Source organism: Dendrobates tinctorius, unplaced genomic scaffold (genome assembly GCF_039654945.1).
Source record: "Dendrobates tinctorius isolate UK_male_01 unplaced genomic scaffold, ASM3965494v1 ptg000007l, whole genome shotgun sequence".
In the NCBI taxonomy this organism is placed as follows: domain Eukaryota; kingdom Metazoa; phylum Chordata; class Amphibia; order Anura; family Dendrobatidae; genus Dendrobates; species Dendrobates tinctorius.
Window position 1 is genome coordinate 15,682,252 of NW_027361675.1, and position 20,742 is coordinate 15,702,993.

Sequence of the window (20,742 nt, forward strand, 5' to 3'; positions counted from 1 at the left end):
TAGCATAAGCTGCAAGAGCAAATGGAAATAGCGAGGACCAGCTGACAGTGCTGGCACCCGGAGGGGCAGCAGAAGGAATAAGAGCCAATGGCACAACCGAGGACCAGCTGATGGTGCTGGAACCCGGTTACTAAGCAGGAGGTACCTGTGCTACAAAGCACTACCAAGGACCAGCAGACGTTGCCGGAACTCGGATACTGAGATGGAGGCACCTAGGCCAAAGGCTCTGCCGAGAACCAGCTGACGGTGCTGGAACCCGGAGGGGTAGCATAAGCTGCAAGAGCAAACGGAAATAGCGAGGACCAGCTGACAGTGCTGGCACCCGGAGGGGCAGCAGAAGGAACAAGAGCCAATGGCACTACCGAGGACCAGCTGAAGGTGCTGGAACCCGGTTACTAAGCAGGAGGTACCTGTGCTACAAAGCACTACCAAGGACCAGCAGACGTTGCCAGAACTCGGATACCGAGATGGAGGCACCTAGGCCAAAGGCTTTGCCGAGAACCAGCTGACGGTGCTGGAACCCGGATGGGTAGCATAAGCTGCAAGAGCAAATGGAAATAGCGAGGACCAGCTGACAGTGCTGGCACCCGGAGGGGCAGCAGAAGGAATAAGAGCCAATGGCACAACCGAGGACCAGCTGACGGTGCTGGAACACGGTTACTAAGCAGGAGGTACCTGTGCTACAAAGCACTACCAAGGACCAGCAGACGTTGCCGGAACTCAGATACCGAGATGGAGGCACCTAGGCCAAAGGCTCTGCCGAGAACCAGCTGACGGTGCTGGAACCCGGATGGGTAGCATAAGCTGCAAGAGCAAATGGAAATAGCGAGGACCAGCTGACAGTGCTGGCACCCGGAGGGGCAGCAGAAGGAATAAGAGCCAATGGCACAACCGAGGACCAGCTGATGGTGCTGGAACCCGGTTACTAAGCAGGAGGTACCTGTGCTACAAAGCACTACCAAGGACCAGCAGACGTTGCCGGAACTCGGATACTGAGATGGAGGCACCTAGGCCAAAGGCTCTGCCGAGAACCAGCTGACGGTGCTGGAACCCGGAGGGGCAGCTGAAGTTACCCCTGAAAAGCAAAGTTGGTATGCCGCAAGCTGGCCGCAGTTACCGAATCACACAGTCCTACAGGGGGTGCTTGTCCTACTGGCACTACGGAACAAGCCTTTCTTACCAGAACCCGCAGTCCACATAGGAAGCACCTAAACTGCTGGCACCCTAGCCTCGGCTAACCCAACCGCAACACGACATGGCAACTTGGGGTGGCAAACTGACATTGACACTTCCCAGAAACAGCAGGCAGGGCTGGAACCAAGCTGGGCAGGAGGGAGTACCCGTGCCAAAGTCAGTTATGAGCAGCAACTGGCGATGTTGGAGCCCAGGGACAAGCACTTAGCAGGCTGAGGCCTGATGTGCTGTCAATTGGGAGGCAGCAGGACAGATTGCCATCAAAACAGCAGGGGAACAGCTGACGTTACTGAACCCCACAAACACAGGAGCTAGTGTTTTACTCTGTGAAGACGGCACTTCCGAGCAACAACTGGCTGTGTTGAAGCCCAGGGACAAGCACGGAGCAGGCTGAGGCTGCATTGAAGAAATTTTAAGATCGGTTGTAGACTTCTACTAATTTTAACCAAGCTCCACTTAGGCCTGTGGCTTCACTGATTTTCGTATTTGCCCTGTCCTCCAACCCCGCCAGTTACAGCTCCGAAGTGGCGTCTGCACAACCCACACTTGTTCCTGTGTTACAGGTGTTCAGTCCGGTCAGTTAATCCCCTGATGTGTGTCCGGCAATGTCGCCTGCTCTGTCCACATTCCCATCGGACACACATCAGGGGATTAACTGACCGGACTGAACACCTGTAACACAGGAACAAGTGTGGATTGTGCAGACGCCACTTTGGAGCTGTAACTGGCAGGGTTGGAGGACAGGGGAAATACGAGAGACAGTGGAGCCACAGGCCTAATTGGAGCACGGTTAAAAATCAGTAGTAGTAGGACTGTGTAGGCAGCAGGAGACTTTGCCATCCACACAGCAGGGGATCAGCTAGCGTTACTGAACCCCACTGAGACACGGGAGCAAGTGTCTCTTTCCGTGTGGACGGCACTTCCGAGCTACAACTGGCTGTGTTGAAGCCCAGGAAATAGGAGGGTGTAGGCAGAGGCCTACTGTCTTTGGAATGCGGAGACAGCAGGAGAGACTGCCATCCACACAGCAGGGGAACAGCTGGCGTTACTGAACCCCACTGAGACACGGGAGCAAGTGTCTCTTTCCGTGTGGACGGCACTTCCGAGCTACAACTGGCTGTGTTGAAGCCCAGGAAATAGGAGGGTGTAGGCAGAGGTCTACTGTCTTTGGAATGCGGAGACAGAAGGAGAGATTGCCATCCACACAGCAGGGGAACAGCTGGCGTTACTGAACCCCACTGAGACACGGCAGCAAGTGTCTCTTTCAGTGTGGACGGCACTTCCGAGCTACAACTGGCTGTGTTGAAGCCCAGGAAATAGGAGGGTGTAGGCAGAGGTCTACTGTCTTTGGAATGCGGAGACAGCAGGAGAGACTTGCCATCTCCACAGCAGGGGAACAGCTTGCAGTGCTGAACCCCACTAACACTTGAACGAATGTGTTTGGCTCTGTGGAGACGACACTTCTGAACACCAGCTGACGCTGTTGGAGCCCAGGATTAGGTGAGGAGCAGGCTGGGGCCTGTTGCTTTTGGCAGGTGAAGGCAGGAGGAGACTTGCCATCTCCACAGCAGGGGAACAGCTTGCAGTGCTGAACCCCACTAACACTTGAACGAATGTGTTTGACTCTGTGGAGACGACACTTCTGAACACCAACTGACGCTGTTGGAGCCCAGGATTAGGCGAGGAGCAGGCTGGGGCCTGTTGCTTTTGGCAGGTGAAGGCAGCAGGAGACTTGCCATCTCCACAGCAGGGGAACAGCTTGCAGTGCTGAACCCCACTAACACTTAAACGAATGTGTTTGGCTCTGTGGAGACGACACTTCTGAACACCAACTGATGCTGTTGGAGCCCAGGATCAGGCGTGGAGCAGGCTGGGGCCTACTGGATTTTGGCAGGTGTAGGCAGCAGGAGACTTGCCATCTCCACAGCAGGGGAACAGCTGGCAGTGCTGAACCCCACTAACACTTGAACGAATGTGTTTGGCTCTGTGGAGACGACACTTCTGAACACCAACTGACGCTGTTGGAGCCCAGGATCAGGCGTGGAGCAGGCTGGGGCCTACTGGATTTTGGCAGGTGTAGGCAGCAGGAGACTTGCCATCTCCACAGCAGGGGAACAGCTGGCAGTGCTGAACCCCACTAACACTTGAACGAATGTGTTTGGCTCTGTGGAGACGACACTTCTGAACACCAACTGACGCTGTTGGAGCCCAGGATCAGGCGTGGAGCAGGCTGGGGCCTACTGGATTTTGGCAGGTGTAGGCAGCAGGAGACTTGCCATCTCCACAGCAGGGGAACAGCTGGCAATGCTGAACCCCACTAACACTTGAACAAATGTGTTTGGCTCTGTGGAGACGACACTTCTGAACACCAACTGACGCTGTTGGAGCCCAGGATCAGGCGTGGAGCAGGCTGGGGCCTACTGGATTTTGGCAGGTGTAGGCAGCAGGAGACTTGCCATCTCCACAGCAGGGGAACAGCTGGCAGTGCTGAACCCCACTAACACTTGAACGAATGTTTTTGGCTCTGTGGAGACGACACTTCTGAACACCAACTGATGCTGTTGGAGCCCAGGATCAGGCGTGGAGCAGGCTGGGGCCTACTGGATTTTGGCAGGTGTAGGCAGCAGGAGACTTGCCATCTCCACAGCAGGGGAACAGCTGGCAGTGCTGAACCCCACTAACACTTGAACGAATGTGTTTGGCTCTGTGGAGACGACACTTCTGAACACTAACTGACGCTGTTGGAGCCCAGGATCAGGCGTGGAGCAGGCTGGGGCCTACTGGATTTTGGCAGGTGTAGGCAGCAGGAGACTTGCCATCTCCACAGCAGGGGAACAGCTGGCAGTGCTCAACCCCACTAACACTTGAACGAATGTGTTTGGCTCTGTGGAGACGACACTTCTGAACACCAACTGACGCTGTTGGAGCCCAGGATTAGGCGAGGAGCAGGCTGGGGCCTGTTGCTTTTGGCAGGTGAAGGCAGCAGGAGACATGCCATCTCCACAGCAGGGGAACAGCTGGCAGTGCTGAACCCCACTAACACTTGAACGAATGTGTTTGGCTCTGTGGAGACGACACTTCTGAACACCAACTGACGCTGTTGGAGCCCAGGACTAGGCGAGGAGCAGGCTGGTGCCTGTTGCTTTTGGCAGGTGAAGGCAGCAGGAGACTTGCCATCTCCACAGCAGGGGAACAGCTGGCAGTGCTGAACCCCACTAACACTTGAATGAATGTGTTTGGCTCTGTGGAGACGACACTTCTGAACACCAACTGACGCTGTTGGAGCCCAGGATTACGCATGCCGCATGCAGAGGCCAATGGGCAGCGGTTTTTATGGAGGTTGTTGACTACTACTGATTCTAACCATGCTCCACTTAGGCCTCTGGCTCCACTGTCTCTACTATTTACCCTGGCCTCCAACCCCGCCAGCTACATCTCTGAAGTGGCGTCAGCACAATCTACACTTGTTCCTGTGTTACTGGTGCTCAGTCCCGTCAGTTGATCCCCTGATGTTTGTCCGGCAAGTTCGCCAGCTCTGTCCTCATTCCCACTACTGGTTATGGGAATGTGGACAGAGCAGGAGACCTTGCCGGACACACATCAGGGGATAAACTGATGGGACTGAGCCACAGGAACACAGGAACAAGTGTAGATTGTGCTGACGCCACTTCAGAGATGTAGATGGCGGGGTTGGAGGCCAGGGGAAATAGTAGAGACAGTGGAGCCAGAGACCTAAGTTGGGCACGGTTAAAAATCAGTAGTGGTTTGAATGTTGATGGAGCTGGTGACTTTGCCATCCACACAGCAGGGGATCAGCTGGCGTTACTGAACCCCACTAAAACAGGAGCTAGTGTGTTTCTCTGTGCAGACGACACATCTGAGCGACAACTGGCTGTGTTGAAGCACAGGGATTATAGTTCAGGTGGTAGAAAAATGAACACACCAGCAGACCTGGATACAGTTGCCAACCACTAATTTAGTCTGTAAGAGGAATGGCAAAGTCTTTGGAGATCCAGGCCTTGTTCATTTTCAGAAAAGTCAGCCGGTCAACATTATCGGAAGATAGTCGCGTGCGACGGTCTGTTAGTACACCACCTGCGGCACTAAAGACGCGTTCCGATAATACACTGGCAGCAGGGCAAGCCAGCACCTCCAATGCATACTGGCTAAGCTCTGGCCATGTATCCAGCTTAGAGACCCAAAACTTGAAGGGGGAAGAGCCATCTGGGAGTACAGTGACAGGGCAAGACATGTAGTCTGACACCATCTGACGGAAGCGTTGCCTCCTGCTGACTCGAGGCGTCGCTGATGGTGTAGACAATTGTGGTGGACACACAAAACTTTGCCACATTTGGGCCATAGTGGTCTTGCCTTGTGCTGCGGCGCTGCCTCTGCTCCCTCTTTGTGCAGAGTTTCCTCCACTGCCTCGACGCACAGAGCTGCTTTGTAAAGCACTAGCAACAATGCTGTCGGGTGGAATGGAAAACATTATGGACTGCACCAGTGACTCTTCGTACTCCCGCAGTTTACGCTCCCGGTTCAACGTTGGTATGAGCCTTTGTACGCTGTCCCGGTAGCGAGGATCTAGGAGGGTGTACACCCAATAATCAGCTGAGACGAGAATGTGGGCGATGCGGCGGTCGTTTCTCAGGCACTGCAGCATGAAATCAGCCATGTGCTGCAGACTCCCAACTGCCAAAGAACCGCTGTCCCCTGTTTGTCGCGTGACCTCGGCCTGCTCTGCATCACCCCACCCTCGCTGTACATACTGAGTAGAGGTTTGTGTACCTCCCTCCTCTGGAGAGATGTCTTCCTCCTCCATCGACTCCTCCTCATCCTCCTCACAAAGTGTCCCCTGCCTAGGCCTTTGTGAGGAAACATGTAGCGCAGACTGTCCAGAAGCAGATGGCATTTGGGACTCCTCATCCTCCACCTCTTCCGAAACCTCATCCCTTAGTGCTTGCAGTGTTTGTTGAAGCAGGCAGATAAGGGGGACAGTCATGCTGACTAGTGCATCATCTGCACTCGCCATCCGCGTGGATTCATCGAAGGCACGCAAAACGAGGCAGATGTCTTTCATAGAGGCCCACTCAATGGTGCTGAAGTGTGAACGGCGCACAGTGCGATTTGTTTGCGCCTGATGCAGCTGGTACTCCATGACTGCTGCCTGCTGCTCACACAACCGCTCCAACATATGTAACGTTGAATTCCACCGGGTGGGTAGGTCACATATGATGCGATGTTCCGGAAGGCCAAATCGTCGCTGCAGAGCAGCGAGGCGCGATCTTGCCGTGCTGGAACGCCGCAAGTGAGCGCACTCTATGCGGACCTTGTGCAACAGTGCATCAAGATCCGGATAGTCCCTCAGAAAGCTCTGCACGACCAATTTAAGCACATGTGCCAGACATGGGATGTGTGTGAGGTTGCCTAGGCCAAGAGCTGCCACCAGATTTCGGCCATTGTCACACACTACCAAGCCCGGCTGGAGATTCGCTGGCCCAAACCACACATCGCTTTCCTGCTTGATAGCATTCCAGAGCTCCTGCGCTGTGTGGCTTTGATTCCCCAAAGAAATTAATTTGAGTACAGCCTGTTGACGTTTGGCCACGGCTGTGCTCATATCGGTCGTAACAGGCTTCTGCTCTGCTGTTTCTGAGGAACTTGAGTAGGAGGAGGAGTCTATGTGTACAGACTGGAGTCCTGCAATCCGTGGCGTTGGAAGAACACGTACAGCGCCACTCTCCAGATCTGTACCCGGCTCCACAACATTGACCCAGTGAGCAGTGAGGGAAAGGTATCGTCCCTGTCCATGGTTACTGGTCCACGCATCGGTGGTCAGGTGGACCTTGCTACTAACGGCGTTTAGTAGCGCATGTTTTATTTTGCCCTCAACATGTTTCTGCAGGGCAGGGACGGCTCGCCTGCTGAAATAAAAGCGGCTGGGCACGTTGTATTGGGGGACTGCCAATGCCATTAAGTCCCGGAAGGTGTCAGTGTCCACCAGCCTGCATTTCAACTGCCAGAAGTTTGGCAATGCCAGCATTCAGAGACTGTGCTCGGGGATGGTTTGCCGAGTAAGGGCGCCTTTTATCCCATGCCTGTGCTACCGATGGCTGTGATGGATGGGAACGTGCTGCTATGGGTGGAATCTGACAGGGTCTCCGGACAACAGTGGCAGAGGTTCTTCCTTGGTGATCCTGTGAGGAAGCCGAACCAGCAGTGTGTGAGCTGGAGGAAGAGGCCCCAACACGAACTGAAGAGGTGGTAGGTGGTGCTGTACGTTGGCCTACGTCTTCAGGGTGTCTCTGCAACTCCAACTCGTGCTTGGTGCGCACATGTTTCCACATATTTGTGGTATTGAGGTTGCTGACATTTCTCCCTCTTTTGACTTTCTGATGACACAGCTTGCATTTGACAAAGCAAATGTCATCTGCAACTGTGTCAAAAAAGGACCACACACTGCAAGTCTTGGGAGCGCCCGTTTTGCCTTTGGAATGAGGAATGCTCCTAACGGGTGCCGAAGTGGAGGGTACAGGCAACCAAGTCTTCCCCCTCCCTCTGCCTTCTGTTTTGGCCGGTAGGGGAATCTCTTCCTCCGAGCTGCTCCCACCACCTTCCTGTTCCTCACGCCATGATGGGTCAAGGACCTCATCATCTTCCCTCCCCTCTTCAAACAGCTGCTTCTCCGGGGTTGTCTCGCCAGCACCGTACGCACCAGAAAGTGGCAACTGAGTCTCGTCATCATCTGATGCGTACTGAGGTGTGCTGACCATAGGCACTGGCCCACTCGCCTCTTCAGATTCAGAGGGACAAAGAAGTTGCGCATCACTGCATACTCCCTCTTCTTCACATTCAGGAATGCTGCTTGGCTGGCCCCCTCTTTCCAAGCCAACAGATTCCGAGAACAGAAGTAGAGACTGTGATGGCTCCTGTCCATGTCTCTCTGACTGCCTGGGCACTTTGGCAGGTGGTGAAGAGACAGATGGTTGCTCTTCGGTGCTCTGGTCCTGAGAGGCTGTGGAAGTAATTGAAGTTGATGCGTTAGCTGCCATCCATCCGACAACGGCTTCAATTTGTTCCTCCCGCAGCAGTGGGGTACGTTGAGGTCCTACAAAGCTGCGCATAAAGGACTGTTGCCTGCTAAAACTGGGGGATGCTGATCCACTGGTGCCTGCAGCAGGCCCAGAATCCCCACGTCCTCTCCCTGCAGAATCCCCACGTCCTCTCCCTGCAGAATCCCCACGTCCTCTCCCTGCTGAAACTCCATGCCCACGCCCACGCGCCTTACTCCCTGCCTTCTTCATCTTGCCAGACTGCTTAAGATAGGCAGAAAAGTACAAAGGGGGGCCTTAGTGTGCTTATTCCTGAACAGCTGGTTACAGGTACAAGAAACACTAATTTTATGAAGTGTGTGTGTGTGGACTACACTTTAATAGGAGCTGATGTGGCCTACACAAGTTCCAAATGTAGTGTTTGGTGAACTTTTTTTGTGGTTTCTTTGTTGGAAACAAACTCAAAGTATGTGAACAAAGAATTGAAACTGATAGTATCACCAACTTTTTGGAGCTATTACAATGCAGGCAGGTAACCTACAATGCAAAAGATGAGGCTCCAAAAAAATTGGGTAATACTAATCTGGCTGCGCCGGCAGGGCACAAGCCAGAAAAAAAGGCTCCTCTATCTACTCCTATATAGTGTTTGCAACCAACCAATGTTGATGGATACGGATGGATGCACACTAATAGGAGAAGAAAAAATGAGCTGCACTCAAAGACAAATATGTGTGAGGCAGTGACGCACGTTGAGCATCCTACAACCAGACGTAGCTGCAGGACACTCTACTCAGCGTGAGCTGCACTCACACACAGTCAGAGACCTCTCAGACAGCCGTGAACAGTGCAGCTAAGTGGGCACTGGCACTGACAGGCTGCAGAAAGGCTCCGCTGTGTACTCCTATATAGTGTTTGCAACCACCGTAGATGGAGACGGATGGATGCACACTAATAGAAGAAAAAATGAGCTGCACTCAAATAAAAATATGTGTGAGGCACTGACGCACGCTGAGCGTCCTACAACCAGACGTAGCTGCAGGACACACTACTCAGCGTGAGCTACACTCACACACAGTCAGAGACCTCTCAGACAGCCGTGAACAGTGCAGCAAAGTGGACACTAGCACTGAAAGGCTGCAGAAAGGCTCCGCTGTCTACTACTAGTGTTTGCAACCAACGTATATGGATACGGATGGAAGCACACTAGATTGAAATTATGTAAAAAATGCAGCTCAAAAATTAAAAGATGTATGAGGCAGCAGTGAGGCACGCTGGGCAGCCTACAACCTGACGTGGCTGCAGGACCCACTCCACAGCGTGAGCTGCACTCACACAGCCCTTGCAGACAGCTGTGAACACTGCTGCTAGGGCAAAGAAGGCTACAGTGGTGGTTTATGTAGCCTGGGTAAAGCACTAGATGTTTGGTGGAATCGCTATTTCTAACTGTCCCTCACAGTCTTCTACAGCAGCCTGTCCCTAACTGAATTCACAGCAGAGTGAACCAGAAATGGCGGCTGCGGTGGCTTTTATAGTGCATCATGACATCATTTCGGCAGCCAATCACAGCCATGCCAATAGTTAACATGCCTACATGCCTAACAGGATGTGCCCACACTTCGGAGGATTCCCATTGGCTTAATCAAAGCAAGCAGGCTCATAGCATGATGGAAACTTCCGATTCCGGTATCCGATATGACAAAAGTATCGGAAGTCAGTATCGGAATTCCGATACCGCTAATATCGGCCGAAACCCGATACTTGCGGTATCGGAATGCTCAACACTAGTTGTGAGTCCCTACAGAAAAATGCAAAGCAGCTCACCATGGACATCACTAATAGGCTGTAAGCCAGACACTGTGCAATACTCTTATCTGTACTTATAATGCTAGGCAACAACCCCTCCATGAATGATAGGGGTGTAAGTGCTTGTTTCATCAGTATCTTGCACCTAGGCTGCCCCTGCCTTTATCATGGGGACCGGCAGCATGCTGAAGTGCATTTAATATTGAGTCTTGGTGTCAGTAAATAGGGCTGCCTTTTTTCTGTCACACTTTAGATATGAATTAACTACTTCATACTGGCAACACTCCAATAAACCTAAAAATTTTGAGATGCTCTGAAACAGTCATCTAGATATAACAATTTGTTCTTCTTACAGATGCTTGGATGCTTTCATTTGCCTCTTTTGTTGCTGCTAAGAACACATCAATTTCAAAATTGATTGTTAACGTGAAATGTAACATATTCCTCCCTTGAGATGAGCTATATCAATTAATTGTTTGTAATGTTTATTTGTAGTTACAAAGTGCTAAAGACGTATGAAAAATTCATTAGGAGTAAACACTGGGCTTGACCACACACTGTCCGTATTTGCCAATTACGTTAGGCCTTAGATAATTTTAAGCTATTTGCATAAGAAATCTTACTTGTTTATAGAAATTTCAATCTCGTCTTGAACCTCCAACTGACACCTGTAACCAGAAATCTACTCTCTTCCTTATTTAGCAGAAGAAAGATCCCAATTAATTTTGGATCACATGAATTACACAATATACAACAAAAGTCCATATCTCTTATTACATGCAATATAGAACATGTCAGACTAAAAAATACTAACCATCAGCACAATCCTACCGAAACCTCAGAGAAGACTTCTCAGAATCCCATGCACCATCATCTTCCCATCAACTTGATACTCTCAAATCAGCTCACTAATAGACAACTCCTCAGGGTTCCTTGCACTTAATGTTAACAAGCAAGTGCCTAGCATTTGGGCCTTGCACCTAAACAAAAATTTATTTGATCATCCATTCAAAAATATGTGACTTGTATTTGTTCCTCATTACAGAACCAAAAGATTGTGGAATTGAAAAATGCAATTAATTCTACAAAAAAGAAGCCTCATAAAAAGTCCAGGCTCTTAAAATGAGATATTAAAAACAAATGTTTCATTCTCAAAGGGGTTAGACAAAATAAGTAAGTAAAAGTAATTTCATAATAAGTAGTCCCAAATATGTTTAATTAGCAAGTCAAACTCTTTTTATCTAGGGAAGTAATCACTATAGTATACAGTGAGGGAAATAAGTATTTGATCCCTTGCTGATTTTGTAAGTTGTCCACTGACCAAGACATGAACAGTCTATAATTTTAACCCCTTTACCCCCAAAAGTGGTTTGCACGGTAATGACCGGGTCAATTTTTACAATTCTGACCACTGTCCCTTTATGAGGTAATAACTCTGGAATGTTTCCATGGATCCAGGTGATTCTGACACTGTTTTCTCGTGACATATTGTACTTGCGTTTATTTGTGAAAAAAAATGGAAATTTGGTGAAAATTTTGAAAATTCTGCAATTTTCCAACTTTGAATTTTTATGCCCTTAAATCACAGAGCTATGGCACATAAAAAAAACTTAATATGTAACATTTCCCACCTCTTTACTTTACATCGGCACAATGTTGGAACCAAAATTTTTTTTTGTTAGGAAGTTATAAGGGTTGACCAACGATTTCTCATTTTTACAACACCATTTTTTTTAGGGACCACATCACATTTGAAGTCACTTTGGGGGGTCTATATGATAGAAAACACCCAAAAGTGACACCATTCTAAAAACTGCACCCCTGACGGTACTCAAAACTACATTCAGGAAGTTTATTAACCCTTCAGGTGCTTCATATTAATTTTTTGAATGTTTAAAAAAAATGAATATTTAACTTTTTTTCATAAAAAAATTACTTCAGGTCCAATTTTTTTTATTTTACCAAGGGTAACAGGAGAAATTGGACCATAAAAGTTATTGTGCAATTTGTCCTGAATACGCTGATACCTGATATGTGGGGGGAACCACTGTTTCGGCGCATGGCAGAGCTCAGAAAGGAAGGAGCGCCGTTTGACTTTTTCAACGCAAAATTGGCTGGAATTGAGATCGGACACCATGTCACATTTGGAGAACCCCTGATGTGCCTAAACAGTTGAAACCCCTCAAAAGTGACACCATTTTGAAAACTAGACCCCCCAAGGAACTTATCTAGATATGTGGTGAGAACTTTGAACCCCCAAGGTCTTCACAGAAGTTTATAACGTACAGCTATACAATTAAAAAATCATATTTTTTCCAAAATAATGGATTTTTTCACCCCCAATTTTAATTTTCCCAAGGGAAATAGGACCTTAAATGTTATTGTGCAATTTGTCCTGAGTACTCTGATACCCTATATGTGGGGGTAAACCACTGTTTGGTACATGGCAGAGCTCAGAAGGGAATGAGCGCCATTTGACTTTTTCAATGCAGAATTGGCTTGATGCCATATCGCATTTGGAAAGCCCCTGAGGTGCCTAAACAGTGGAACCCCCCAAATGACACCATTTTGGAAACTAGACCCCCCAATGAACTTATCTAGATGTGTGGTGAGAACTTTAAACCCCCAAGGGCTTCACGGAAGTTTATAACGTTCAGCCGTAAAAGTAAAAAAATATATATTTTTTTAAATTATCTGTTCACCCCCAATTATTGTGCAATTTGTCCTGAGTACGCTGATACCCCATATGTGGAGGTAAAACACTGTTTTGGCGCATGGCAGAGCTCAGAAGGGAAGGAGCACCATTTGACGCAAAACTGGCTGGAATTGAGATCGGGTACCATGTCGCGTTTGGAGAGCCCCTGATGTGCCTGAACAGTGACCTCATTTTGTAAACTAGACCCCCTAAGGAACTTATCTAGATGTTTGGTGAGCACTTTGAACCCCCAAGTGCTTCACAGAAGTTTATAACGCCCGGGCGTGAAAATAAAAAAATCATATTTTTTCCACAAACATAATCTTTTAGTCCCCAATTTTTTATTTTCCCAAGGGTAACAGGAGAAATTGGACCCCAAAAGTTGTGTTCCAATTTGTCCTGAGTATGCTGATACCCCATATTTGGGATAAAACTACTGTATGGGCACACGTCAGGGCTCGGAAGGGAAGTAGTAACATTTTGGAATGCAGACTTTGATGGAATGGTCTGTGGGTGTCATGTCACGTTTGGAGAGCCCCTGATGCACTTAAACTGTGGAAACCCCCCACAAGTGACCCTATTTTGGAAACTAGACCCCCCCAAGGAACTTATCTAGAAGTTCATAATATAGAGCCATAAAAATAAAAAAAATCATATTTTTTTCCACAAAAATGATATTTTTGCCCCAATTATTTATTTTCCCAAGGTTAACAGGAGAAAATGGACAGTGGTTTACCCCCACATATTGGGTATCAATGTACTCAGGAGAAATTGCACAACAACTTTTGGAGTCCAATTTCTCCTCTTAACCTTGGTTAAATAAAAAATTGGGGGCCAAAATATTATTTTTGCGGAAAAAAATATGATTTTTTTTATTTTTATGGCTCTACATTATGCTCCTTCCCTTCCAAGCTCTGCCATGTGCCCAAACAGTGGTTTACCCCCACATATAGGGTATCAACGTACTCAGGAGAAATTGCACAATTTTTGGAGTCCAATTTCTCCTGTTAACCTTGGGAAAATAAAAAAATTGGGTGCAAAAATATCATTTTTGCGGAAAAAAATATGTTTTTTTTATTCTTATGGCTCTACATTATGCTCCTTCCCTTCCAAGCTCTGCCATGCGCCCAAACAGTGGTTTACCCCCACATATGGGGTTTCAACGTACTCAGGACAAATTGCACAATAACTTTTGGGGTCCTGTTTCCCTTGGGAAAATAAAAATTGGGGGTGAAAAGATCTTTTTTGTAGAAGAAATATGATTTTTTTAATTTTATGGCTGTAGATTATAAGCTTCTGTGAAGCCCTTGGGGGTTCAAAGTTCTCACCACACATCTACATAAGTTCATTGGGGGGTATAGTCTCCAAAATGGGGTCATTTGTGGGGGATTTCCACTGTTTAGGCACATCAGGGGCTCTCCAAACGCAACATCATGTCCTATCTCAATTCCAACCAATTTTGCGTTGAAAAAGTCAAACGGCGTTCCATCCCTTCCGAGCTCTGCCATGCACCAAAACAGTGGTTCCCCCCACATATCAACTATCAGCATAATCAGGACAAACTGCACAATAACTTTTGTGGTCCAATTTCTCCTGCTCCCTTGGTAAAATAAAAAAAAATTGGACCTGAATAATTTTTTGGTGAAAAAAGCTAAATGTTCTTTTTTTAAACATTCAAAAAATTCCTGTGAAGCACCTGAAGGGTTAATAAACTTCTTGAATGTGATTTTGAGCACCTTGGGGGGTGCAGTTTTTAGAATGGTGTCACTTTTGGGTATTTTCTATTATATAGACCCTTCAAAGTGACTTCAAATCTGATGTGGTCCCTAAAAAAAATGGTGTTGTAAAAATGAGAAATCGCTGGTCAACTTTTAACCCTTATAACTTCAAAACAAAAAGAAAATGTGGTTCCAAAATTGTGCTGATGTAAAGTAAACATGTGCAAAATGTTGCTTATTAAGTATTTTGTGTGCCATGTCTCTGTGATTTAAGGGAATGAAAATTTAAAGTTGGAAAATTGCAACATTTTCTAATTTTTTGCCAAATTTCCATTTTTTCACAAATAAACACAAGTTTCCATATGTACTCGTGTATAAGCCGATCCGAGTATAAGCCGACCCCCCTAATGTTGCCACAAAAAACAGGGAAAACTTATTGACTCGTGTATATGCCTAGGGTCGAAAATGCAGCAGCTACTGGTAAATTTCAAAAATAAAAATAGATATCAATAAAAGTAAAATTAATTGAGACATCAGTAGGTTAAATGTTTTTGAAGATCCATATTGAATTAGGAGCCCCATATAATGCTCCTTACAGTTCATGATGGGCCCCATAAGATGCTCCATACAAAATACACCCCATATAATGCTGTACAAAGGTTAATAATGCCCCCATAAGTTGCTCCATAGAATAATATGCCCCACATAATGCTCCATAAAGGTTATGACCCCATAAGATGCTCCATAGATTATTACTTCATAAGATGCTCCATAAAATGCTCCATAGATTATGCCACCATAAGATGCTCCATAGATTATGCTCCAAAAAGATGCTCCATAGATTATGCCCCCATAAAATGCTCCATAGATTATGCCCCATATGACGCTCCATAGATTATGCCCTCATATGCTGCTTCATAGATTATGCCCCCATATGCTACCCCCATATGCTGCTCCATAGAATATTCCCCCATAGGTTGCCCCCATATGCTGCTCCATAGACTATGCCCCCATAGGCTGCCCCATAGAATATGCCCCATATGCTGCTCCATACACTATGGCCCCATATGCTGTCCCATAGAATATGCCCCCATATGCTGCCCCCATAAGATGCTCCATATATTATGCCCCATGTGCTGCTGCTGCAAAACAAAAAAAATGCCATACTCACCTCTCCTGTTCAGGACCCGGCTCCTGAGATATTCACCTGTCTGGGGTCCATCGCTTCTCACCACTATCTGCCGCTTCCTGTGTCAGTGACTGTTCAGCCAGCAGAGGGCACGGCATGCACGAACTATGAGCGTGGTACTATTCATGAGTTTAATGAGCGGTACCACGTGACTGCTGAAGGCAGGAAGGGAGACCGCGCCAGGGGGGTCAGTATGATCTCTGACACCCCCGCTCCCCCTCCCCCACCGACCCCCAGGTATATGACTCCTGTATAAGCTGAGAGGGGGACTTTCAGCCCCAAAAAATGGGCTGAAAATCTTAGCTTATACACGAGTATATACGGTTAGTGTTGAGCATTCCGATACCGCAAGTATCGGGTATCGGCCGATATTAGCTGTATCGGAATTCCGATACTTAGTTCCGATACTTTTTTCATATCGAATACCGGAATCGGAAGTTCCCATAATGCTAGGAGCCCGCTCGATTTGATTCAGCCAATGGGGATCCTCAGAAGTGTGGGCATATCCTGTTAGGCATGTAGGCATGTTAACTACTGGCATGGCTGTGATTGGCTGCTGAAATGATGTCATGATGCACTATAAAAAGCGCTGCAGCCGCCATTTCTGGTCACTCTGCTGTGAATTCAGTTAGGGACAGGCTGCTGTTGAAGACTGTGAGGGACAGTTAGAAATAGCGATTCTAAAAACAATATTGTGCTTTATCCAGGCTACATAATCCACCACTGTAGCTTGCTTTTCCCTAGCAGTGCTGTTTTCACAGCTGTCTGCAAGGGCTGTGTGAGTGCAGACCCACGCTGTGTAGTGTGTCCTGCAGGCACGTCTGCTTGTAGGCCGGACAGCGTGTGTCTCTGCCTCATACACATTTTTCTTTTATTGCTGCTTTTTTTTTCTCCTGTATAGTGTGCTTCCATACGTATCCATATACGTTGGTTGCAAACACTAAAGGAGTGGATAGCGGAGCCTTTCAGCAGCCTTTCAGTGCTATAGCCCATTTCTCTGCACTGTTTTTGGCTGTCTGATAGGTCTCTCTGTGTGTGAGTGCAGCTCACGTTGCAGTGTGTTCTACAGCCACCGCTAGCTGTAGTCCGCTCAGCGTGCGTCACTGCCTCATACATAGTCCTTTTTTTGCAGCAAATTTAGCCAGATTTTTGCTCCTATATTAGTGTGCTTCCAACCGCATCCATTGTCATTGGTTGGTTGCAAACACTATATAGGATTAGATAGAGGAGCCTTTTTGCTGGCTTGTGCCCTTCAGGGCCAGCCAGGCTAGTATCACCCTATTTTTTGGAGCCTCATCAATTGCATTGTAGGTTAGCTTCCTGCATTGTAATCGCTCCAAAAAGTTTGTGATACTATAGCTTTCAAACTTTGGTCACATCCTTTCCTTTCCCCCCACCCAAAAAAAAAAAGGAAATAAAGTTCACCAAACACTCCACTTTACAGTTGTCTAGGCCACATTAGATCATATTAAAGTGTAGTACACACACTCTTAGCCAAATTAGTGTTTCTTATACTGGTTAGCAGGTGTTCAGGAATAAGAACACTAAGCCACCCCTTTTTTACTTTTCTGCCTATCTTTATCAGTCTACCAAGATGAAGAAGGCAGGGAGTAAGGCACGTGGTCGTGGCCGTGGAGTTTCAGCAGGGAGAGGACGGGGGGATTCAGCAGGGAGAGGACGTTGGGATTCGGTATCTGCTGCAGCCACCAGTGACCCGGCATCCCCCACTTTTACCAGGCAACAGTCCTTCATGTGCAGCTTTGTAGGACCTCGCCGTACCCCACTGCTGCGTGACGAACAAATTGAAGCCGTTGTCGGATGGATGGCAGCTAACGCATCCACTTCAATGACTTCCGCATCCTCCCAAGGCCAGAGCACTGAAGAGCAACCATCTGTCTCTTCACCACCTGCCAAATTGCCCAGGCAGTCTGAGAGCCCTGGACAGGAGCCATCTCAATCTTTACTTCTGTTCTCAGAATCTGTTGGCTTGGAAAGAGGTGGCCAGCCAAGCAGCATTCTAGAGCGTGAAGAAGAGGGAGTATGCAGTGATGCGCAACTGCTTTGTCCCTCTGAATCTGAAGAGGCGGGTGGGCCAGTGCCTATGGTCAGCACACCTCAGTATGCATCAGATGATGATGAGACTCAGTTGCCAATTTCTGGTGCGTACGGTGCTGGCGAGACAACCCAGGACCAGCCGGTGCTTGAAGAGGGGAGTGGAGATGATGAGGTCCTTGACCCATAATGGCGTCAGCCACAGGAAGGTGGTGGGAGCAGCTCTGAGGAAGAGATTCCCTGAACGGCCAAAAGAGGAGGGAGAGGGCGGGGGCAGACTTGGTTGCCTGTAGCCTCCACTTTGGCACCCGTGAGGAGCAATCCTCTTCCAAAACACAAAACGGGCGCTCCCAGGACTTGCAGTGCGTGGTATTTTTTTGACACAGTTGCAGATGACATATGCTTTGTCAAATGCAAGCTGTGTCATCAGAAAGTGAAACGAGGCAAAAATGTGACCAACCTCAATACCACAAATATGTGGAAACATGTGCGTACCAAGCACGAGGTGGAGTTACACAGACACACTGAAGATGTAGGCCAACCTTCAGCAGCACCTACCACCTCTTCAGCTCGTGTTGGGGCCTCTTCCTCCAGCTCACACACTGCTGGTTCGGCTTCCTCACTGGAACGCCATGGAAGAACCACTGCCACTGTTGTCCAGAGACCCAGTGAAATTCCACCCACTGAACAACGTTCGCAGTCATCAGCACCCTCCCAGGCCACTCACCAGCAATCGGTAGCACAGGCATGGGAGAAAAAGCGGCCATACTCGGCAAACCATCCCCGAGCACTGGCTCTGAATGCCGGCATTGCCAAACTACTGGCCCTTGAGATGCTGTCATTCAGGCTGGTGGAGACTGACACATTCCGGAACTTTATGTCATTGGCAGTTCCACAATACAATGTGCCCAGCCGCTTTTATTTCAGCAGGCAAGCTGTCCCTGCCCTGCAAAAGCATGTGGAGGGAAAAATTAAAAATGCGCTACTAAATGCCGTCAGTAGCAAGGTCCACCTGACCACCGATGCGTGGACCAGTAGCCATGGACAGGGACGATACCTTTCCCTCACTGCCCATTGGGTCAATGTTGTGGAGCAGGGTACAGATCTGGAGAGTGGCTCTGTACGTATTATGCCAACTCCAAGGATTGCAGGAATGCAGTCTGTACATATTGAGCCCTCCTCCTACTCTAGTTCCTCGGAATCAGCACTGCGTGAGCCTGTTAGGCCAGATATGAGCACAGGTGTGGCCAAACGTCAACAGGCCGTCCTTAAATTAATTTCTTTGGGGAATCGGAGCCACACAGCACAGGAGCTCTGGAATGCCATCAAGCAGGAGAGCGATGTGTGGTTTGTGCCAGCGAATCTCCAGCCAGGTTTGGTAGTGAGTGACAATGGCCGAAATCTAGTGGCAGCTCTGGGCCTAGGCAACCTCACTCACATACCATGTCTGGCACACGTGCTCAATTTGGTCATGCAGAGCTTTCTGAGGGACCATCTGGATCTTGATGCACTGCTGCACAAGGTTCGCCTAGAGTGTGCTCACTTGCGGCGTTCCAGCATGGCAAGATCGCGCATTGCATCTCTGCAACGCCGATTCCGCCTGCCAGAACATCGCATCATATGTGACCTCCCCACCAGGTGGAATTCAACGTTACATATGTTGGAGCGGTTGTGTGAGCAGCAGGCAGCAGTAATGGAGTACCAGCTGCATCAGGCGCAAACAAGTCGCACTGTGCGCCGGACACACTTCACCACCACTGAGTGGGCCACTATGAGGGACATCTGCCAAGTTTTGCGTGCCTTCGATGACTCCACCCGGGTGGCCAGTGCAGATGATGCACTAATCAGCATGACTGTCCCCCTCATCTGTCTGCTTCAAAAAACCTTACAAGCACTAAGTGAGGAGGTTTTTGAAGAGGTCGAGGATGAGCAGTCAGAAATGCCATCTGCTTCTGGCAAGTCTGCGCAACGTGCTTCCACACAAAGGCCCAGGCAGGGGACACTTAGTGAGGAGGATGACGAGGAGTCAATGGAGGAGGAGGAACACATCTCTCCAGAGGAGGGAGGTACACAAGGCTCTAGTAGTCAGTGTGTACAGCGAGGGTGGGGTGATGCTGAGCAGGCAGAGATGCTGCCTCAAGCTGGGGACAGCGTTTCCGGTCCAGTTGGCAGTCTGCAGCACATGGTTGATTTCATGCTGCAGTGCTTGTTAAATGACCGCCGCATCGCCAACATTCTCCACACGGCTGATTATTGGGTGTACACCCTCCTAGATCCTCGCTATCGGGACAACTTACAAAGCCTCATACCACAGTTGAACCGGGAGCGAAAAATGCGGGAGTACCAAGAAACACTTGTGCAGGCCATCATGTTCTCCATTCCCCCCACAAGTGTTGCTGGTAGTGCTTTTCAAAGCAGCCATGTGGGTAGAGGCAGTGGAGGAAGCTCTGCACAAAGAGGTAGCAGAGGCAGTGCCGCAGGACAAGGCAAGGCCAGTATGGCCCAAATGTGGAAAAGTTTTGTGGGACCGCCACAAACGGCTACACCATCACAGACGGCTCCAGTCAGCAGGAGGCAACGTTTCCGTCAGATGGTGACAGACTACTTGTCGTGCCCTGTTAGTGTTCTCCCAGATGGCTCTTCCCCGTTCAAGTATTGGGTCTCTAAGCTGGATACATGGCCAGAGCTTAGCCAGTATGCATTGGAGGTGCTGGCTTGCCCTGCTGCCAGTGTATTATCGGAACGTGTCTTTAGTGCTGCAGGTGGTGTGGTAACAGACCGTCGCACGCGACCATCCGCCGATAATGTTGACCGGCTTACTTTTGTGAAAATGAACAAGGCCTGGATCTCACCTGAATTTGCCAGTCCTCTTCCAGAATAAATAATTGGCTGGCAACAGGATCCAGGTCTCCTGTTGTGTTCATGTTTCTATGACCTGAACTTTATTTCCTGGGCTACAGCAACGCCCGTTGTTGCTCAGAAGTGCTGTCTGCACAGACAAAACACTCGCTCATGTGTAAGTGGGGTTCGGTAATGTCA